General features: G+C 37.6%; 1 protein-coding gene across 1 annotated transcript in view; it reads right to left on the reverse strand.

Annotated features, from left to right (window-relative positions):
* MACROD2 (MACRO domain containing 2) overlaps positions 1-24,609 on the reverse strand; it is a 900,884-nt gene that overhangs the window by 742,144 nt on the left and 134,131 nt on the right. The window lies entirely within an intron of this gene.

The raw sequence follows: 24,609 nt of genomic DNA on the forward strand, positions 1-24,609 counted from the left end.
CAGGGCAATAAACACCAATGGATTGAGTGCAATAGATGCTGGGGAGGGAATCCATGCCTCCAGGCTTTAGTGTTCTGTCACTGTTCCAAATTTATTTCTGTTTTAAAATTAACTTAATTCTGAAGTAGTGCTAACTATACAAATAGTGCATGTTGCATTCAGTTCAATACACAGCGTGATGTATGTAATTTAAGTTTTTAAAATAAGTGTAAGATTAGTCTACTATGGTATGYTGAGAGTACTTGTAAAAATAAAGAATTAAAAATCTCTAATCTCAATCAATAGTCTGGAAATGTCTATGTAGCTTTTCATGTTTTAGACATTCTTATTCGTAATTCACAACTGGATATAACAAAATTAATGCTTTATCTATAAACTGCAGAAAAAGTTCTGATTTGTATCAAAAAAGGTAACTCAGGCTACAGCTCCAGAAAATTTTAAAAGACATTCCTCCACTGTTTTGTTGTAGAAAAATTTCAGCAAATTTCCAAATTCAGGGTATGTGATAGTCAAAGTTCACGTCAAAAACTGGACAGATATGTACATATTCATTCCGGCAATTTCATCTTTATTTCCAGCCAGCCACCTCCCAACTGAGGTATATTTTATATATACATATCTTATATTAGCCATTCTGGACAAAGGGCACTACAGCATTTGTCATTAGATCTCTTTTTCTGATTTAAAATAAATTATTTTCCCAGAAGGTTTTGTATTATTAAAAAAAAAAAAAGAATTGAAAAACAGCAACCTACTTTTATCTTTGCATGTTGAGTGGATTCCAGCAAAGCAATGAAAGGCTTGTCTCTCAAAAGGGAGAAGTGAACACATAGGCCAAAACTTGAAAGAGCACAGGAGACAAAGTAATAAAACTGAAAAGAGAATCAGAGTTGAAGGTCACTGAGGCGAAGCAAAGGTTCAGAAGCAGACACCAAGATTGACAGCTRTCAAGAATTGAGTAATTTATTCAATCAAATAAGCAGCTCATCATTGGCAAAAATAAGCTTCTTCAGAATATTTCTTCAGCAATTCTCGAACATGACCTAATACAACTCTAATCTGACTGCTAGAAAAATCTCCATCTTTGTACTGTTTCTTCTTAAAATTCTACACTACAGAACAATAATCAGTGGTGACTGGTCATCCAGTACTATTTGAAAATCCATGAAAACCAGGCAAATCATGACATGACATTGTATCTGGTAACCAAAATCAAAAAGAATATTTGTTTCTGATTAAGGAGGAAAAAAAGGCAATCAAATGTCTGCGTAGAACTTCACTGTTAGCTCTGTTACAAATTAACATTACAGTTACAAAGATAAAGTTAAAAACAGAGGAGCAATAGATGAAGTTTGCACAGAATAGAAAGACTGGGGGGTCAGGCATCTCCAGCAGGGCTTCAAGGACTTCACAGAACGCCCCTCCAAGCCCAGATTTACAAGAGAAGGGAAAAATTCTTCCTTTTTAAAGGCTTTTTAAAAAGCAGTGTTGACTATTTAAAGACTATAATAGGAGATATGTTTAGATTAGTCAATTAAAAATCATTTTCCTTTTATTAAAACCAAATAAATCAGGGCTATTCATTTTTGGTTCTTCAGCATGTGCAAATAATTTCACTTCAAGTCAGAAAGCTGTGAGAACCAAAAAACTAATGCTCAGGTTTTGCTTCCACATAAACAGCCTCAAGGCATCCCTTGCACCATGCTAAATATCCTTATTCACTGAAAGAAGGGAATCTAAAATCAGAAACATTTTTGTTTTCATGTTTCTATTTCCACACCATCTACTTAATCAATGTTTACTTTAGCATAGAGAAAAAGTTATCCGTCCCTTTTTTGTTTAGAGAGCTGATTCTTAGATTTCAATTATCAACAGATCTCTTCTGGTTAAAGAACTAAAAAAGGGTTTTAATACAGTGAAGCAGTAATGCAAGTCATAAAATAGAAAACCTAGCACTATGCATTAACTCATTTTAAAGTAAACATAGAAATTAAATGATTTCTCTATAATGTCTTAGAAACTGCAAAACAACGATAAAAGGGTAACTACCGTACTGAAATAAATGTTTTTATAGGATCCAATTAAGATACTGCATTGTTGTTTTTCTTTTTAAGTTCTGTTCAATACTTTTTCTTTATCCATGTCTAACATCCTACAGCCCTATCACTCCTAAAGAAAAGTTAGTATTCGCTTACTTTTGGTTCTTAACATAAGAACTTAAGTTTTGAACCTGAGGTAAAGAGTACCCCTCAAGCTCCTCTTCCAACAGGGCTTCTATCAGCAGCTTCCTATTTGTACACTAGCTTCAGACCGCCCTCCGAGGAGAGCTGTGTGGGGAGAAAAGGGGGAGGGAAGAGGATGCTGGGAGCAAAAGGGGAAGGAACAGGATGGTAGAACAGACCTTACGGCAGTGGTTGCATTTACTGGTGTTTCGCGTCTGAGGCACAGGGTGCCGCAGAGGGCCTCGCTCGTTAGGGAAGCCGATCCCGATGTGCTTTTCATTAGTCCACCTCAGCACGGCAAGCGGTTGCTAGCTTTGCGTCACRAGTTCCAGTTGTCATATTTGCTTCTAGAAAAAAAAAGTCTGAATCCTCCACAGAACAACCAAGTTGTGAAGTTTTTCTCATCATTTTCCTATTTACTACCTAGTAAGTCCCATTTTAGCATGGCCAGTTCGCAAGATCACCAGTGCTCTATTCGTTCACTTCCTGGGCGTTTTTTTTTTCCTGGATGCACAAAACACATTCACCTTGAAAGAAAATAACTTCCTTTTTTTCTTTCTTAATTCTTTTTATATACTGGATTTTTTGAACTTCTTTCAGCTACAAACTGCCTTAAAGTAAACATGTTTGTTTATGATCCCTCATTTCAAACAGATACAATGAAAACACACGTATACTGATGACTGCCATGAAATGTAAAAGGACAATTGACTCAACAACTGAACGCGTTGTCTCGCACTAGTCTGCTCACGATTCTTTAACCAGTTTTTGATACATTGAGTAGTGTCACACAGTACTTAACAGTAATTTATTTTCCAAGATGCTTATTTAGTGTGACAAATTTAAAAGGCCTGGATACGTTTAGACTATCCTATGCCCTCTGTGCAATATAGCTGTAATAATTTCAAAAAGCATTTTTTCAGGAATGCTTAATTATTTCAAGCTTATCCTACTCAGTGCTTGCAGCTCTATTACCCTGTTGCTTCTCGCTTCTTCCTTCTCAAAAGTTGTTATATTTACTTGGAGACTTAAGACAGCCCCTTATCAGAGTAAAACATTACGGCTGTGTTGTTCGCTTTTTGTAAAACTTGGAATTCTAGTGCCCTTCATTCCCCTTGCTTCGCTGCAACAGCATCAGCCAGTGACGTGGTTGTGAAGGGAACTGCCACTACTGGAGTGAAATCACAAACTGATTTCTTACAAAGTGTGTGATATTTATCACCCAAACTCTCACTTACTACACAGATTATTTTTTCCATTCAAGAAAACATTCTATAGGTTGCCTGTGCTTCCTTTTCACTAAAAGCTTGGTCAGATTAAATTCTAACCTTGGCTCCATACCGATTCCTTCCATAGCACTGGGTAAAGCATCTTTAATTCTTCAGCTGGGAAATAAGGATAAAGTAAACCACGTATGCACAGCCTGTGTCTGTGTGCACAGGCACACTGTGTCAGTGCAAAGCACGAAGAAACGATTAGCCACTGCATCTTTGCATGCAGTCACGACTGAGCTGGTCTCCAGCTTTACTCTTGGTGTTACTTGCTTGTGTTTGGCTTCAAAAATCCATTTTTGTTCTCCCTGCTTTTTTTTCCTTGCATTTATTTGTTCTGCTTCTAAAATGGAATGTAATGACTGTTTAGTAGTTCATACTTCATCTATAGTTTATTCACCTTTAGTTACCGTACATTTTAGTTCTCCTTATTCAAACCAGAATTAGGTGCTGTTATTTTAGCATTAAATAAATGCTTTTCTGCTCATTTTCTCTTTCAAATTCACCTCTTACAAGCTCCAAACCCATCAAATGCTATAAACAAAGACCTAAAATAGAACAACAAAACAAAATCTGGAAATCAAGTTTACCAGTGATGGATTAAGGTTTTCCACTCCCTAACTCCAAATASAGTGGTCTCCTTGCCCACCCAAATGCAATGATTTATACACACTGACAGATTGAGCAATCTTCCTGGTTACATATCATTAGTGGAAATCAAAGTCATGTCAGGTATTGATGGTAATGCCTTTCAAAGGTGCATTACTAGACAAGCTTTATGAGGAGCTTTCACATGAATTATTCAGCAAACAACAATGCTTAAGATATATGCATATATATATATATACACACACTGTCAGATCATTAGACTGTATTCATCACTGATGATTTTGAAAGAACAGAAACTACTCGATTTATAGATTACTCGATTTATAGATTTACTATTTTAAGTGCATTACATTAAAGTGCAACAAGATAGCTCAACTGCAAAAGCAAAGAAATCCTAAGTTAATTTAATATATAATTTCTGCTATTCAATAAACACAACACTTTTACCTGTGCTACAAATCTGTTAAAAACACTGACCAAAAAAAAATTAAACTTCTAAACTTTCATTTAAAAGCATTCAGTCATTCTGAATTACATTATTGTGGATTAAAACTGATCTATTATAGGAACAGGGTAATCCAGTGTTGATACTTATTTTAAAATTGAGAAGTGATGAAAGCAATTTTCAGAGACCATTTTAAACTTTCACTCAAAACATGTAGGTTAATGGAAGTTAATATAAACAGCAAAGAAACAGGAGGACTAAACTCTGATGAGGAACAATCAGAATAATTTGGTCTGCCCAGCTGAAAGGACACACATGTACAACTAAATTGAACTTTGTTTATGCATTTTGATTTTCAAGCTTTCTCTAAGATGATTAGCTTATTCCAATTCTATCAGAGGAAAAATSTCTCACTTGTACCTACTCTGCTTCTAAATCACCTTCCCCCCCCCTTTTTTTAATACTAGGTACGTCACACTATTAGTTTATACTTTAAAACATTTGCAAAGAAACCTGGCTGCCGCAAACCCTTCCCAAATGTTGAGTTTCTCTAAATCTGCCATTATGAGTTTTATAGTCTCTAATTTGTTTTTGCCATTGTTGGACCTAAGCAAGATTTGAGGAAGCACCCTTGTGCTTCTCCCCTCGTATACCTTTGAGAAATAGGACCATAATCACAGTTGAAAACCATTTATATAGCTGCAAATAGGACTCCAGGGCAGTTTAAATGAGTTCTTGACCAAAAAGGAATATCAGATGCTTTAAAAAAAAGTGAAGATGTTAACAATGAATGGAATTAAAATGAAATATTACCTAAGTAGTRGTGCACAGTTGATGACAGGATTTAATAAAGAAATAAAAATAATAAAGAATAATAAAGAAAGAAAAAGCAGCCTGAACAAGCAGCCTACATTAGGCTTGTATTTATGATATTATAGAAGCTGTAGTACTTTCTAGCCTTAAGCACTTGTTTGATTTTTGTACACAAATTACATCCACTCTGCCAGACACCATTTATAACAGTAGACAATCAGATCAGATATGACACTTAAGKTTTTTTTTAAACTTCATATTAAAAAATCGGCATGTCAGTGTACTTGAGTACTACAAGTTTCCCCCATCGCTTAAGTCATATTTGCCTTAAATTGGCAAACAGTTTCGAAAGTTAGTTGTACACATGCACCTGCACCTCACCTGCAATTGCACAAGCCACATTTTTTAGGACACCACTTTGAAAATACACTTCAGAATCTAATGCCCACTTTCAAAGTCCAGGGCAATTACAAWGTGCTTCACATTAAAAAGAAGAGTCTTCATTTCAACCTTCCCAAATGCATTTTTTTAAGACACACAAATCATAAAAATTTTTATCCAAACAGGTTAATTTTWATATGGTGATGAGCCTAGCAGTGGTTTTTATTTAAGAAATGGGGATAATTGGCATTGTGGCAGTCACCAAGAGAAAGCTTAGTTTAACAAGCAAAAATAAAAATAACTGTACRCAATAATATGGAGATATCAGAAGTTACTTAATTACGACACATTAAAATTGCTTTTCAGAAGTAGACTAAAATTCACTGTAAGCTTTGCTTGAGCAACTCTATTTCACAAAATAAGACTAACATAAAACCAAATAGCCTGAAAAAATAATTAAAATATTTTGTATTTTTTGAAGAGTTCTCTTTGTGAAACTTTGTGTTGAGCCTCATCTTATCCAGCTTTTTTATTGGAAAAAAACAAAAAGGATACCTAATCTAATAATATTCTAGATGCATGCAACTTTACATATTTGAAAACTTAAAATTAGAAGAATTGTATCTCACATACATCATAGCTATTCTATCAACATCAATAAAGGATTATGGAAATTGCCATCCCTATCAACTATTTCCCTGAAGGAAACCAGACCTTTGAAGTGGCTAGCACTAGCTGTCCTGAAGACCATAGGAAGAAGAATTACTTTAAGATAGGGGAAGACATGGGCCAATAACGGTGCCTGGAGTTTTCACTGTAAATGAAAGCTCAGACACAGAACTACTGATGGGGTAACGTTAGAGAGCACGAGAAAAACAGAGGCTTTGTGGAGCTATACTAAAAGCAGCAGCAAAAGAAAGGATGATTTTGTTCAAAGCAGGAGAGAGCAGATAAGGAAAACCATGGGCCTGTGCACCCTGCCCGCAGTCACTTCAAGGCATCTCTTAAGCAGCACAAAAGGAGTCACTTCACGTGGAGATTTTGCAGTGGTGTCGGGCTCCCCTGCTCCTGCCAGGCTGAACATGCCCCTTGTCCAGCACGTCCCTGCAAAAGTCAGTCACCTTTTGATTTCTATTAGGATATAAATCATCCCCTCCACCTAACTCTCCCGCTTCTCATTAACCTTTACTCCCTCCCTGCCCAAACATACACAGTTCATATAATGTCCTACACGTCACATGTGGAAGTCAATAGGCATCAATGTCCTTAGGCGTCAATAGCAAAACCAGGGTCAAGACCAATAGCTACAGATCGGGATGGACATGTATGTCCTGCTCCTGGAAAAACGAGCCACCACGTAAGAATGCAGAAGAACGCAGATGAAGCAGGCGTGGGTACGAAATCCCACACTAGAGCACGGAGCATCACAGTGCCGAGCTTCTACTCTCCCACATACAAATAAAAATATTACAGAACACACACTCCTGAATTTGAGGAGAAATTATCTACATACAGCTAAAGGCCAATTAAGACTGTACAAATCTTCCTCTGCCATTTTTCATGTAGCAGTTGCATTGGACGCGATGAAGGATATGTGTGCTTAATAAAGACAAGACATACATCAGAGTATGCGATTACAGTAAAGTACATGTGAATTAAGATCTATCAAACAAATTCACTATTAACTTAGCAAAAGTTTGTTTAGCTTGTTTCTAGTGGTTATCGTGGAAGGATATGGCACCAAAATTCACAGCCAGAAATCACTGTAATATTTTTTTTCCTCTTACCATATTTTCTATAATTTTAGTTTTGTTTGGGTTTGGGGGGTTTTTTTGCTTGTTTTTTTACAATTTTTCTATCATATTCTGGTAGTCTGCCTCCAGTGGAGTCAACTCTTCATTAAGAATATGCAAACGCCTTTAATATGCTTCATCACTGGGACACGGAAACAGAGTCTTTCCTTTTCTTCTAGTGTTATGGAATAATAATGTAATTTTGGACACAGCTACAAATGATACTAATAGGCTATCTAGTGAAATGCACACAGTAAGGTTCTAGAAATCAAGGGATCTTGGGTTCTTGATCAGCTACCACACAGCCTATATTTCAATGCCTAAATATACATATATATATATACAAAATGAGGTCACACTTGCATTTTCCCACATCACAAGCACATTTCAGTAGCTGGCTAGTGAYTATAAAGGCTTTTTTTATTATTTATGTGATTCGGTCAATCACATAAAATTGATTCAAAATAATGATCATAAAGAGTAGTGTCATTCCTGATCAGCAAATGATCACAGCCTAGTTAAACGCCAGCAACAGTATTTGACAATTCCCAGAGGAAACAAATGAGCTCAGTACTCGCCACATTAAGAAATACCTTTGTTTAGCTGTTCTATAGATAGGGCATCGAAAGATGAACGGTGTTGTAGGGAAAGAGTTTGCAGCTGCTGCTTCTCTTTCTTCATCTTGCTGCAGAATATTTTTGCATTAAAAGGACAACACRGAAAACAGCCCTCCCTGTCCCAGGATGGCAGGAGTACAAGGACCAGCAGTATTCCACAGGAAGAAGCAAGGTCTCACTCATTTAATATATAGTGCTCTAGCAACTACTTGTTGTTGATGCAAATTCTTTCTCTGTGTTCGCAGCTTTCACCCTGGTCTAGATATCCTAGATATCCTCTTCCAGTTTGGTTTTATATCACGGGCTAAGTTACAATAGGGCAGAACTTAATACATCCAGGTACATAACATATATGAAAGCCTGCAGTTTTCCCAAAGATAAGACAAACTGAATTACTCTTAAGAGAAATACTCTTCAAAAAAATCAGTTAACTTCTTAAACTCAGTTCATGTGTGAAAGCTTCCTAAACCCTGGTAAAACTGGAAGAATTTATACAATGGAGGACTTGAAGGAGTTGAAAATTGCTTCATAGCAGTCTGAAAAAACAGGTGATAAAACAGAGTGTTTTTGCAGAGAAGGATGAAAGAGTATCAGTGAAACAATTTGGCTTTGGGGGAGAAGGGCAATGAGAACAGAAGGAAAGGAGCATAACACTTACTTGTCAAGTACTATATTAACGTTCAACGGAAGAAAAGGAAACTTTACATTGGGCCAAGTCGACCAGAGAGCTATAAAAGAACAGGCTGTAATGTATCATACTGGGCTGAAAAGTTAAAATCAGAAAATAAGGGATCCCTTCTTTCCCCTTAGAGCAACAACAAAATTATTTAAACCTCACTGAAATAGTGCATTCTTCCTTAATATTTATATAAAGACAACTTTGCATTCATAAAGCTTTAGACTAAAAGGAACGGAATCTTTAAAATACCAAACATTAAGGTAAAACAGGCTTAGGAAAACTAAAAAAAAAATAAGACCCCCACCTTCCAGAGGCAGAAGTAACACATTAATGATTGAAATTTAGAAAATTAGAAACATTTGTTTGTTATTCCACTAATATCACAGAAGAGAATAAGCCCTGACAGATCAGCATTTATTTTGTTCATCATCTGGTTTCCAAATTCTTCCATTACAATTATTTCCAGTGTATTGAAAAGGAAATACCATGTGATTCTGCCAATCACATAAAAAGGAGGTGAAGAAGTCGCAGGTAAATAAGGCCCTCCCAGGATCCAAGCTACTCTGCCATCTGCCAGAATCAGCACAGCAAGCTGAAGAGAGGCTCTGACCTCCACTCTTCAACCAAATTAGTTTCAGATCTACTCTCCCTGTTTTCCTGCTGTCGACTATCACAATGATGAATTGATAACGGATTTTGATGAAGGGAAGAATACATCTAATGAAAAATGTTCGTTTTGCTTACATACTTCAGGATGAACTCCCTTTCACTCATTTTGGTGACTCAAACATGCCATTAGTTGGCTTTCCGTTTGAAGTATCAATTCATGGAAGGCTTAGTTTCACACAGATGGTGTTTCAGAATCAGGGGCTTGCTAAAGATATTCAGACAGTGCACATGACAGTACTTCTCTAGTTCTTTCTTTTTTTCCAGTCTAACRTAAYGATGATGTGAGACAATCCACGGTTCCTCATTTTAGTGGAACATTCTTCATTCTCTGTAAAAAGCATAATAGTGCAGGTGTGTGAAGCAAAAAATATTATAAAGGAAAAGCTTCTTGCTTGTAAATTTAAAGGATCCTATAGCTGCTTAGTCTTCTTGAATTCTGACACAAATGTGTAACATTAGACAAAACTACTAAGGCCTATTCCATATGGAACCTAGTAATTCATTAAGTGAACCATATTTCCTTTTTTAATTTAAAAAGTCTCATTATCTAGAGGAAGAACCTAGATATGTTTTTAATATATATTTGACTATTACACATATGAAGAAAGGTTTTTATTAATAACTAACAAGAAGCAGGCATATAAACCACATTATTCTCTGCTTGTGTGTCATCTTACTGCTGCAAGGGAGAGAACAAGTATTTAATCAACAATGTTAATGTATTCTTCCAGCTTACTATTTTATATCCTTTCTGTGGCTTTTAACCACTGGACTGAATCCTGGACAAAAGAAAAAGAATCAGATAACCAGAAAGAAAGGCACAGAGTGGCAGCAGCTATTTATCCACTCGTCGCAATATTCTTCTGACAGTGTGAGCCGAAACAGCCCACCGCTGATGCCCACCACCGCTCAATATTGCGCATTCTCACGYGGCAGAAAAGACCTTTCCATCAGATGTCTCCAAAGAGCCTCCCATTAGCAAGACTTAAGGCGGCCTTTGTCGTATCAAATATGCTCAGCTGCTTACCGCATGGCCAAGCGGTGTAAGAACCATTTAAAGATGTGTCAGACATCATTAATCTGTTTGCCCTCTGACCCGCGGAGCCGAACTGTAACTATGGCGACCAAAGCTTGACCTTACAACGCTGAGAAACTTTAAAGCTCTGTAGTATTTTGGGTCACATTGTTGGGCTGAACAAAAGAAGAAAGAAGAAATGTGACAGTTTCCTGGGAATTAAGGTCATCAGGTCAATTGCCCTAAAGCTTTATTGTTATATGATAAGCAAGACTAGCTGAAATAATTTTTCAGCTATTAGAATAAAAAAATGCTGGAGCTTTTGTTGTCTAAAGTAGAAAATTGGTCTCAGTAAAAGCAATATATAACCTATGATTGAGCAAAATTACTCAACAACCTTTCCTGCACCACTTACAGCACGAACGCAGGAAAAAATGGGTAGCCAGTATCAATTTCATATTCCTGCATCAAGTTTATTGTCAATTCAAGCTTTTGGGGGGAGAGGGCAGAAAGGGATCGTTCTGAAAGTCTTTATAAATGTGTTTCTGGGATTGCATTTCGTAAAATTGTCAGTTGTTTCCATCATTCCTTTTCAAATGATTCACGAAACTGAGTGCGAATAAGCAGTCAGAATATACTGATTCTGAACATCTGTGTAAAAGCAGCATATGCCTTTGAATTAGAACAAAGTATAGGAACTTGCCCTAGCAAAATGCTATGACAAATAGCAATCCAAACATTTACAATCTTAATAATTAGGCTTATTAATATTGTTCATACAATTATGTACTGTGAAGCTAGCAATGCTCACTTTAAGGATGTGTCAGCAAAACTCACAGGAGCCTCCATTTTCAAGTAGTTTACAATTTAGTCAATGAAAATTAGTTCTAGATTAAAATTAGCTAATTTACAGTTATATTTTTGTAAGCCTGAAAGCTTTTCAAATTTTAGGTATACCAACCTATACCAGGTAGAACCATAAGATATAATCTAAAATACCAACTAAAAAGCTGATAGATGCAGAAGTTCTCCAAATTGTGTGCTTATTTATTTTGGCAGTTTTTTAAAATTTCTCACATTATTACTGAAACATGTACTGCACATGTACGGCACAGCACGTACATAACATATCATTTTAACTTGGCAGCAGTGATTACCTACATGAGTATAAAGTAAAAGTTTATCAAGCAGAGTCCTCTTCCACAGCAAGAGAGCCATTTCTCAGTGCAAGATATAAGGTTACTGATTATGTGAACACTTATTTTCAAGAAAAAATATTATTAAAAATTGGTTATGTAAAAGGCAAATTAAATCTATGCCAATATAGTATTTTCAGGTCCTCCAAAATGTGTCTACTTTATTTAAGACTCCATCATCTAATAAATAACATGCCCCAGGAAGAGGGCGCTGATATGGTAGTGCTTTTTTATTAATAAACACGCAGGAGTACAAGTTCAGGCTTCTAAGGTATGATTGCGATTATTAAAGAATACAGAAAGAAAATTCCAAGCTTCCTGTAAGACAGCTTTTCTTATTTTTCTTTTTTTATACACTAGCTATATCTGAGAAATGGAATTCTACAAAATTGGTTTAAAAGGTCTTTGGACTGCCAGCCTGACACTAAAATATGGCAAAAATTATGCAAAGGTGTGCATGCAATCACTAAAGAATTAAAACGGTCTGTAGAGCACTAGCTGACGCTGTAACTGTCAGAGCTGTATCCATGCTGTGAAAAACACACGTTAATGGGTCTAAAAAAGCTCTAGAAATCCTCTACAGGAAGGAATTAAGACTGAGCAAATTTGCTTCACTGGTGGCAAGTTAAGGAATGTAACATGTACACATATCCAACAGAAAGTTAAGTGATATATCTGCAGCTATTAAGAACCTGGATGTATGAGAATTTTCATAAAGCAGCTTACTGATCTTGCAGAGAACGTCGAAACCCAGTGAAGCCAGACTAATCCACAAACTAGAGATAACAGACTTTAATAGTGAGGGTAGTTAGGAGGGTAATCGTACAACAGTTTATTTAAGATATGCATTAGAATCTTCATTTCACCTTTGAAGAGCAGATGCCTTTCCAAGGGTGTTTGTGATAGCTCGGATAAAAAAAATTAATTGAGAGGTTGTGGGGCCTCCATTAGACAGGAGATCATGCTGTATGTCGTAAGAGCGTATTAGATTCCTTTTGTCCTCTCTGAAGCTGACAGAGAACAACATGGCTGTAAACACTCATTTAAGAGTGGAAAAGCATTGGCTCTTAATAAAGCACCCTTCTGAAATTATTATACAGTCAGTTTAATTTTAAAATAACAAAAAATAACAAACTTGCCAAATTATTGTTAAAAAAAAACCCACACAACTCTGAAGATCTGCACTGAGGGGGGGAAACATTCCTACGTCCCATCGATGAGCAAATACCTACTCTGTAAGTCAAAAGAGTGATTCTTTGAAAATCTAAAACCTCAACAGTTACTACTTTCTATACAAGTGAATCATGTCTGAAGTCATATGTTTAAGTAGCACTGAGTTTGCACAGAAATGGATAAAAGCCAGGAAATTCTAAGTTTAAGCTGACTCGTCATCCTTCGCACACACTATTGTCCTTTATCCCTAAAATTTAATTAAAACCCAGTTCTGACCAGTTGTAATAAGTAGTACAGAAAACTGATTATCAGAATTGCTTTCCTCCAACAGTCTATTGTGCTATACTTCCTCTCTGCAAAATACAAAAGACACTATGTACATTTTTCTTTCTCTGTGAAAAAAGGACTAAAAAAATCCAGGCTGAACTTTTATTTAGTTGCCAATTGTGCTGTGGAATGAAACTAAGCATTTTCTTTTTAAAGCTGATTCAAATTCAGTACTTAATCATGCCATAGCAGAGCAAAAGCAGCAGCAAATTATGTTACAATTACATTAGAATTTCTTTTACAAGATTTTGTTTTCAATCACTTCTAATCTCTTGATAGCTGCCATTTCCAGGGCTGATATTTCCCTAACAACGTTTTTGCCTGAAACTAGCCTCTCTGGTCAAACATATTTGGGGTGTAAGGAACATATGTATGTGCACGTGTGTGCAGAGTACAGCCTGGGAGGGAAGCGGTCACACTCAATTATAAAAATAATTCTAGAAGCTACAGAATATTTCCTTTATTGTTTTAAATGGCATCRTTTTTCTTATTCTATCAGAATATTTACCCCTGCACTTCTAACCAATTCCTTTTCTCTGCTACAATATACCTATTACAAAATAATTGTTTTAAATTTTAAAAAGGCGTATTCTATTAATTCTGTTGCAAACAACAGAGCCAAAACACAGGCCTCAAGTATCTAAATTAAAGTAGAAAACTCCACTAAGTGGATGACTAAGCCATCCAGAAAGAGGAAAAGGAGCTGACAAGCAATGGGATACAAATTGACAACACAGCTTTTTAAGTCCTCCTTGTCTGCAGTATTCTTACTGTTAATGTGGAAAAGTCAAATGATGTGAAGGTGTCAAATAACATCTGTTTTCTAAACAACATAGAAATGCCTGCAAAATTTACAACACCCACTTTTGAAACAATCCTGAAAGGACTCAGCCATATAATCCAGCCAACACATTCCTGCCATGACATGAAATTAAAAAAAAAATCCAAATATATCTACAGTGTTATAGAGCTATTCAATAGAATCAGAAAGTTTTCAGGTAAAAACTATTAAACTTCTTTAGCTTCAAGGAGGAAAGGTACAATACTTCACAGACCAGCAACAGGTCAGTGCCTGTTACAGAAATGCCTCATCATTTTTCTTGTAAATTAGTTATGGTTTGGCTACCTGAGCTGCCTTCACTCTCTTTACCTCTGCTTTTGCTGCAAACACGAAACACAACACAGCAACATGTTTGCTAACTGAAGTAAAAATTCATAAACACACAATAACCTCTCCTTGCTCTCTGGGTCAGCATATACGAGCATGCTCTGCAGGCACACAGTCTCTTACGCGTCTGGGTCTCCTAACAGAGGACACGCTGCCAGCCAACACCATTCTTGCACAGCGTTCCCAGGTTTACATGGGTTAACATCATGGGTTTTCCAGCAGGAATTCCAAAAGCAAGTAATGGTCAATTTTAATAACTTCCAGGAAGACAAAGAGCCCAAAACACTTTTGGATACAAAGGTGCTTGGCTTTCACATTTAGTTACATAGGATTAGTGCAGGGTACCGTCTTTGGAAATACGGAAGTAGCAAGCCCATTGCTCAGGTGACTAACAGAATCAATGCTACACAATTTGTCAATAGTTTTAAGAGACTGTTTCTACTTTAAATCTTAAACAGCATAAGCACCACATCACAAGAAAGCAAAGGGTTGCTAGTCATGACAAAATGAGCACCTGCCACACGGTTTGATGAAATTACCAGTTTCCATGCCAATACAACAATCCCTTCAAAGAGGCATTGTGCCAACATATTAAAATCCCTAAGACAACTGGGAAAACAACAACGCAGTTCTGCTCTAACAGTCCTAGCACGTTACAGTATCTATCACTTTTAAAAATATAGTAAATGAAGCATCACAGATTACAGAAAGAACTGAGCATTACTCAGTTTCAGAAGTTAAAAAGCAAAGAAGTAAGAATCTGTTTTTGTAGAAACAYGACAGGCTAAAACCATAAGAAAGTTGACAGCTGCATATGCCAAACACACACATCTTCTAAGGACAAGTTTATATGAGAGCTTTAAGACAGAAGTGTTAAAGTAACTACTGAATGGTGATGGTAGGTGGAAGACCTTAGCTAACTAGCAGCAGCACTGCTTTACAGTTGTTTTGCAGGCAGCACAGAATGGTGGAGTAAATAAATAAATAAACRAAACTGAGCCAGCAGCGATTTGTGGCGTGCACTGCCACTGGCTGTCATTCAGAGCTGGATCAGCTGCTTTTCCAGCTGATACATTCTACTTGAAACTGCTCCCCACACATACTCACATATACAGAGAGCTTCCACTGAATCTGGGAACAGTATGTAGAGACCTATTGAGGCTTAAAATTTTACTTTCTTATCTTTCTTAAAAGCATATTGGCAAACCGGTAAAGCAGATCACATAAGTCAGCTTCAGCTTTACAGTGCAGCTAGCCTGATCTAACAAACCAAACTGCAGTGGAAGAGGATAGTCTTGTGGTGGCACAGACACCAGCACTTGCCTGGCTCCATCATGAGCTGGGTCAAAAAAGCAATACCAGCAGAAAATACTTAGTTCCTTGAACTAGCTCACTAAACGACCAGCCAAACCCAAGCACTAATACAAAGGGGGAGACAGGACTGCCCTCTGCGGTAGCAGCCAGCCGTTATAACAGCTCAGCTATATTGTCAAAGCCCATTTTTAGATGTGCTTGCCTGGAGTGTCGGGGAACTGAACTCAATAACTGGAGTCCCCTTCTGTTATACACTTCTAGGTTGCACTGTGGGCACAGAGTACAGAGCTGCCCCGGAACGACTGTAGTTGAACAATCCACAGCAATTACGACTTGCTCACTAGAGAATTTACAATTGCAATCACGAGTTCCCTCTACACCCCCTGGGAAAATGATGAAGAAGTGAAATAGGCTTTGTTAGAGCTTTGAACAATGAAGTAAAGTAACATAAAATAAAAATAAATTCAAATGATAGTAAACTAACAACAAACAGAGCTTTCATCCCTCACATAGGGATATGTTTTAGATATGTTCATATCTCATCATGAAGGTAATTTCACAATGCAGTTGTAACAGTTCTTCCTAAACTTCTTTTGGATTTTGGGTGATGCATCCACTGGTATTTGCACAGCAGACTTCTGTTTTTAGTGCTTTAAAAGCACAAAAGCAAATGTTTGGAGCATTATTTCTAACAAACTTTGTGTCTCAGGGGAGATTATTGTTATTTTACTTGAAAAATGTTTGAAGTAAAGTTTTATACATAAAACTACGTTGCTACTCTAACAAACATCTTTCTTTTAATCTATCAAAACACATACTGAGATATACATCAGGTATACAATAACTATAAATAATGTGTCAATTCAGGTACCTCTGGTGTTTTTAGTAATGTCTAATTTTAAAGAACCGCTTTTAAGGTCAAGTCAGTAACTGCTCCACATCTAACTTGTATCTTAAATCTTTCTCAAAAATTACAAGGCAAAACCTTCCATTCAAAAAAAAAAAGGGGGGGGGACTGGGCCTGTTTCTCTAAGGTTTTTTTGGCAATAAGTGGAAGTTAAATAGCAGAGCAACAAGCTCACATKTGAGAATCTGAAAGCTTAGTTGTCTAGAAACAGATAAACTTAAGCTTTAATTAGAAGCACAGAAATACCATTTTGAATTCATACTGTAAGTCCAGCTTGTCCTTTGACACCATCAAGTAGCATTTGCTTTCACAGCAATATACAACACTGAGTTTTGCACCCACAAGTTTTATTTTAATACCTGATAATTAGAAATTGATTTATATTCTGGATGTGTATCCCTTCCAGAGACAAAACTACTATGCCAAGAAATGAAAAGCCAAACCACCTTCAAGAGCACATATCACTGATCTCTCTATTCCAAGCCTATGGCATCACCAACGCTATAAACTGCACTATAGACCTTTACTTCTACCTACTGGGTTGACAGAGGGCACGTACCTCCTCTCAAATTCCTCTCCAAAAGGAAGATTAACCTTGTGGCACTGAATGCTGTTGGGGAATTGTGGTTTTTAGGGTGGAGGAGTACGTGCAGAGAGACTGTCAAGCACCTTTGAAACCTTTTTCCTGTCACCATATTTGACACAAAGCTATTACAATGTAGACCACTCTTAGGGGAGATAAAAACATGGTATTTTGTGTATATGAAGAGGAAGGAATTATTTTGCTTTTGTTCGATTAAGTGTTTTAAGGTGAGAGGAAAAACGAAGATCTTGGAGAAAATACAAGACCTTGATGAAAGTCTTCAGCAAATAGCAGCTGCAGTACTTCAAAACTTCCATCCTGCCTTTTGCAGTCTCCTACTTCTCCTCTGAACAGTCCAGACATAGTCAGACGGATTCTGTTCTTTCATAACAAAGCCACTGCTATCACCACCTCAGGCACAACACGGCTCTCTCACAGCACTGCTGCACATCACGCTCTGCCATATCCCCCTGCAGGTCAGCCAACATGCCTTCATCCTCCTGAGTCACAGAGCTGAAGTTCTCCTATGGGTTTCTACAGGTTGCTTTTCTTCATGATTCCCAACGTCCCCCCAGAGGCTTTGGGAGTGGAAACAGCAATTAGTACATGTCCACAAAAGGCCAAAGAACAAAAACTTTGGGGAAGGAGATCAGGATGGATTAAGGGAGAATAGAACACTGCTCCAGATACGAAGCTTTAAATGACTTTCAGAACCCATTCCCATGAAACTTGGCCTCTCACCACTTCAAGAAATTTCATCCTCAGTAGCAGCAAGGCATACTAACTAAATAACACATGCACATTACTTGTTCAAAACAGCTCCTGAGTCTCAGGCTTTCTTTTTACTTCCCTGCTTTACCAACAAGCTCTTGGCAAGTGCTCACCAGTGGAGAGCTTCTCTCCATACACAACCRTTACTTGCCATTCTCTCTAGCCTTTGCAACTGGGACATGGGTGAAAACTGAAGAGGGGTTGCTCTAGAAATACTCAGGAAATCCTCAACATGAATGTGCTTTATGACACTCCAAGAAAACAGCATGCCTCCATTCAGTGTGCCAACACTTCAGGAAGGAGATACCCTTTATTTTCCAGGTAAGCTCTACACAAAATTTCACCGGTAAAAGGTAAAAATTAGGATTAATAATGCACAACTTGGAAACTTAAATGTGAAGGAATACACTTTTTCTTCTTATACCAAGAAATGAGCCTTATAACTACCTTTTATTTTTGTTTAGCTTAAGGAGCTCTTTGCTCTCTGCATCACATTCAGCCAGCAGATGCTAAAGACAAGCTAACTTCCACACTGACTCACACAGATGGTGCTGGTGGAGATGATTCTCAGACAAGCAACTCTGGATCCAGCATTCACAACTGAGAAAGTTTCTGCTGTATATCCTCTGAGTCAGAATCTCATCAAATCTAACTACACGCCTCATGGCCAGGGAAATTCCAAACTTCTTGTTAACTCATTTTTAATCATGGTATCAACTTATAACTTTCTGCTAATGTGTTGTCKAATGGCATTAACTGCTGACATGCAAAGCCATTTCTGAAATGCTTTCTCTTACTGAATAGAAAAAGACAGAATAATCACCCCTACTTACAACTAAACAAATCTGTTCAAACAATGTAAAGGTAGTCCTTCCTGAGAATAAACACTTCTGAGTTATTCATACATTCAACACTGGTACCCAGCCTTTTGAATTTCAAAACTAGATGTTACACAAGCAGATAAGCAAATGCAAAGAATGTAGCTTACTGCTAGATGTTAACACAGACTAGATACAAACAAAGCAAACAAGGGGGGTGGTACATTTGGCTGAAATAGCACACTAATGCTTTGGGGGGACTGATTCACATGCAATGGGGGGTTTAATTTATTAGAGAAATCAAACTTTCACCCAAAGCCTTCACCAGCACTACATCTAGGCAACTGACCTAATTTACAATGTATGCTAAATATTCAAATTAGTATAGCTCTGCACAAAACCATAATTTTACAAGACTAGATCTTTGTGAAAGTGCTCAGCTAATTTGGGACCAAAAGGAGAAGGAAAGAGGATAGGAAACTCTCTAACATATAAAATGGGGGGAGAGAAGAGAGTTCAGTAGAAGAGCTTCTACATGGCAAAATATCAATACACAAAGAGCTGGAATGTAAAAGTTCCTGCATGTGTTTGATATGCTGAAGAACAACTACTGGACACTGCAATAGGAGGAGACAAGGTTGGATAAGAGGCAAGGCATACACTGAAACACGAGCAGAAAGAGACCGACAACGATGAGAGGGAGAGTGATGCCACAAAAACTCTGGGGCTATCAAGAACAAAACAAAAAGAAAGGAGCAGGAGAAGAACTGTTTCAGTGACCTGGAAATATTAAGCTTGAAAAAATGAAAGTGAGTTTCAAGCTTTCAGAATATAATGATCAAGAACTGAAATTTATGAAAACTCTGTACCAACACAAAACTAGTCTTTTAGCTACGTGGATTGTTTAAACTTCTACCTCAGAAAAAGGGAAATTTCACCATAAAATCTATTACCAAGGAATATTAGCTCCTCTGTGAAGATATTTGTTTGAGTGAATCTCAAGCTATGGTATTCAATGTGAGAGCTGGTCTTAATTTATCAAAGTGAAATCACAATCAAATAATGCTCACTTCTAAGCAACTAACACCACATACTTCAAGATCACTTGTAAGTTAGGTGCACTCATGGTAACATTTTTGTATTTGGTATTTAACTTCCAGCACCCACAAAGATTTGTCATCCAAAAAGTCTCCTGAAAACTCAATTCTTCAGGTAATGGAGAAAACAAATTTAATCTTCAAATAGATATATACCTGCTAGACCTAATGAAACCAACAGAAAACATGAATACAGGCAGATGTCTGGCTATATCTAAAGAGTCAACAGTAGGATTAGTAAAGAGTTCACATATACAGACACCACTTGGGGAAATAGGAACAGACACACTAGCAGTAAGGAGAGGATCCATTCCAAGTCCCTTCTTAGCAAGCAACAAATCCCCATGGACTTCCATATCTCTATTTTTAAAGGTTAGCTTTTGGCAGCTGTCACATAAGCAGCAATTAAAGTTCCAAGAAAAAGAGCCCAAGACCACCACTGCACCAGAATTTTTCACCTTTTCAGGGGGATTGGGGTTTTTTTGTTTGTTTCTTTGTTTTTTTAAGTGTTTCCATACTACAGGAAGCCCTTATATAAATAGGTATACCACCATAAAAACATATTTACCACTTTGTTCTGCTCAGTATAGGCTATATTAATAAAAACTTGAATTTTCCAATACAAGAAACATATACAAGAGGGAAGACTGGCAGATGGTCCTCAACAAGGTTCTTCCTGGCACATACTGGACATTACTAACAATCACAGTTAAAGTTTTCAAGGTTGTTTAGGGGAAGTGTTATTTTTCCTTCCTTTAACACACATTTGGTGGAGATCTTTCAAAGCCCACATCAAGTGTATGGGAAGCTTGTTCTTTTCTAACAGCATCRCTTACTTCATCAAGTTTGGATGCAAAAATGCTACAGATACTTCTGAAAGATTTGGCTTCTATCTCTCCTAAAAACTTTGTCACAGTGGTTTTGCATATCAACACTTAGAAAATTGTCTTCTATATACAAAAAGCAATCAGTGTTAAGCATTTGGAACAGACTTCCTTAGTATAGACTTTACCCAATCAGCTTGCTCTGGCCATTTCTATGTATTCTGTAAATAATCAAATAAACAGCATTCTTGCAGGCTTGCAATTTAATGTAGCCCTTTAAGTTTTTTAATGTTGCTATCAATAGCACACAATCTGATAAGCAAAACTGTTTATTTCCCTTAGGAAAAATAGAGATGTTGCATCGGGGTGCCTCTGAGTTGACAGGGCTTTTACCTGGGGCTATTAAAGAGAGCTGAAAAGAGGAATACGGAGAGAATGTATAGAGGAATAGCAGAAAACACAGGTGCAGTGGTTTAATCTCCTGGACCTTAAAGACAGACAAAAGAATAATTACAATTACAACTATTATCTCTCAAACATTCCTCTGTCAGAGGAAAAAAAGCAGCACACTTGTGCACAACTGATTTTACACAAGTATTTAACTTTAGACTCTTCATACTTTTTTAGCTCTACTGTGGACTGTCTTTCATGATTACATTCTCACTTTTGTCGCATTAGATATGGAGTTGCTGCACAAACTTTGATGAGTTACTCTATGTATACACATAACACCGAAAGCTGAATTTGACAAACAGTTACTTCTGAAGGAATTTCTTCAAAATTAAATTCCAATTTTAAAATAGTTCAGATCATTTAAAGACCAAACTCTATTACACTTACAAACTGCAATACATGTTTCCTGAGAAACTGTACTTAGGTAACGTCAGAAAACCTGATAGGACATACATCGTACAAAAGTTCATATATGTACAGGGCTTTCTTTTCTTAAGACGTCTCTACAAAAAACAAATGCCTAGCTTGTATTTGGAACAGCCTGCTTTGAAAATCAATATAATCTGATACAAAAAACCTAAAGCTAAAAACCACTAACACTCATTTCAAAGTATTGCACTGAATATCAAACTATTACTCCCAGCTTTATCTAAGTGGTATCTGTCCCTGAGAAGCTCAAAGAAGAAGCGGTTCCGTTTCCACTCTGGAAGACAGCTGTCTGTCCTYTACACTGAGAATGAGGGACCTCAGATTCAATTTCACTTCCCGGTCAATGCCTTTGGTTTCTTAACATTTCATAAATGTACTGCCCATAAACATTTATGTCTGGAACCTGATTTACAGTAGAACAAAGGGTATCCAAAATGCCTGACAAATCGAAGCAAGAGTCATTCAGGTCAACCTTTGGCTCAGGGCAGTTCCCAGAACTGTGATTCTTATCATACCAGCAGGGTGCTTAGAAAAAAAACAAGCAGCGTCATTATCTCTTTGACCTAATAGCACCTTACATGCGTATGTTATAAACTTGCATTATAATTCTTTGAAAAATATTAAGCTAGTGTTAGTACGCTGAATGTCTGATATGTCGTCTTCTCAACTCTCTCAGCCTGTTAAGTGTTAACAAAACTGCCACATCTTCCAAAAGGTAATTTCCCTATAGGTCTGACAAGAACTTTAATCTCCGTGTCATGAGCATTAATTAATTTTATATACAAAATATAGGTGAAGAAACTATTTTAACCAGGAAATTCAATTAAAAGAACTCATTATGTTGCAAAGGTTTCATACATCTGTATTACCTATGCATATTTTTATACCCCACATAAGAGTAACTACATCAGTATTAAAAGAGTTTCTCAGTTCTCTTGGAATTCAAGAGGCCTTGAATTTGTACATTTTGAAAATAAGAATGTGCTCAAGTTCTCAAACAGTTCTACAACAGTTTGTTGTGAAGAGTATTTCAAAGGCTAACCATGTTCTTAAGAAGTACATTTAAGAAGTTTGCATAAAAGGCAGCAGTCAAAAATATGCTTATGATAGCATATTAAGAACTTTTCGATATTTTAAAGCGCCTGTGATCTGGCAAAATCTAATTATTTCTCATATGCCCCTTGGAATTCTCCAAGAATATTTACTGTAATTTCCAATTAGTGCCATAACTGCTGGGCCAGCCTTGGAATGCTGAAAGATAGCTGAATAGGTACCATACATGTCTTTCATGAATACCCCACGGACRTATGTTAAGGTTTAGCAACAAGGCACAGTAACATAGGCCGAAATCTGTTAACCGATAAAACTAAGTCAGACATGACAGAGACCAAATATGCAGCATTTTTGAAAAATGCTGCTGTAATCTTAATGGAATTTCAGGTTAAAAAAAAAAACACTACACAATATTCAGAGCATCTCAAAATGCATTCTGTATTACCATAGTCTACTGTTCTGTCCTACACAACCAAAAACAGATATACTGTAATACTAGACATCCCTATGTTTGTATATCATGTCTGTATATACAAATATATATATATATATGTACACACACATATACAAAACCTATCATATATATGTTAAAATGCGCATGCAGTATAATCATATATACTGAACTAATTAAGACCACACTTGCTCTGACTGGACTTTCAATAAAGATATACAGCATTGTACATTAACTTCATACCAATGTATCATTAGTTTTTCTCTCCCAATAGAAAGGCTAGAATTGAAATGACAGAGGAAAAAAAAAATCCTTCCCCTAGTTCTCTAGGAAGGTCAATCTAGGATTTTTTTTTTTCAGATCAGCTGAATAAATATGGCACATATATAACATTTCAAACATCTAAGTATCAGATACAACAAGCARTATTCAAAAATCTCTAAAATTCCTCTTGAGAAAAGATGAGATTTGACAGTTGAACACAGCACAAACTAGAAAAGGTTTTGTATTAAAATGTAAATAAATGGAATTTCAGTACTGAAAATTTGGTAAAGAGTGCGAGTTTCCAGTGGTCTCCATAGCCTTTAAAGAAATCAAGCTCTCTTTAAACCTAATGGAGCTTGGCCTTGCTRTTTTCTGACACCAAAAGCGCAGTTGCTGACCAACTGAGGTCAACACATCCCTTATCACGAGCCTGCCTCCCACTCTGATATGATCAACCTCATGCTGATGAACACACCGGGTCAAAACGCTACATCAAACAAGGATACGGACACAATAATCTAAATGAAGCTAACAAAGAGAACACAATACCGGCCAAGGCAGCAACTGACTGCCCTGAAAGAAGCCAACAGTCTGACAGAAAAACTAAAAACACATTGAAAACATCAACAGCATCTCCTAAACCCAACCCCATGCCTGTGACTTAATAAGYTACCAGTAAAAGGAAACTTTAAAGTTTTCTTTGTGAGAAGAGGTTTTTTTCCAACCAAAAATCCCTGCTGAAAAATAAGCACCGCAGATCTCCCGTGCCCCACTTTCCTAATCGCAGCCCCTTGGGGCACGAGTAGGGCCTCTCCAAGCAAGCGTTGCACAGGGTGGAGCAGAAGGACAGGCAGCTGCTACCCGCTCCCTGACTCCAGACAGCGGGGAGTGCTAACACCTTGGGAAAACCCTCGAAGCCCGACGCGAACGCTCCCTCCCAAGCTCGGGGCCGGCGCAGCCCGCTAAGGGGTCTCACGCTGCCGCTGCCCCGAAAGGAGGCGCTAGCGGGCGACGGCTCTCTTTCCAAGAAAACCCTACGAGAAGAACAGCACTGCTCGGGGCGAACGCCGCCCTTGCGTACGCAAACGCACGTTCGCAGCGGCCACGGAACACAAAGCCGGTTTTTTAAAAGCGCCCGAGCGACGCACCCCGGGGCGGGAATGCCCGGGCCCCGCACCGGGGATGGCGGCCGCCGCCCGCCACGGGCCGAGCCGCCGCGCCCGCCGCCGGGAGGCCGCGGCCCAGGCCCCGGGGGGGCCCGCGGCGC

This window comes from Apteryx rowi, unplaced genomic scaffold, assembly GCF_003343035.1.
Source record: "Apteryx rowi isolate R43461 unplaced genomic scaffold, aptRow1 scaffold_128, whole genome shotgun sequence".
NCBI lineage: Eukaryota > Metazoa > Chordata > Aves > Apterygiformes > Apterygidae > Apteryx > Apteryx rowi.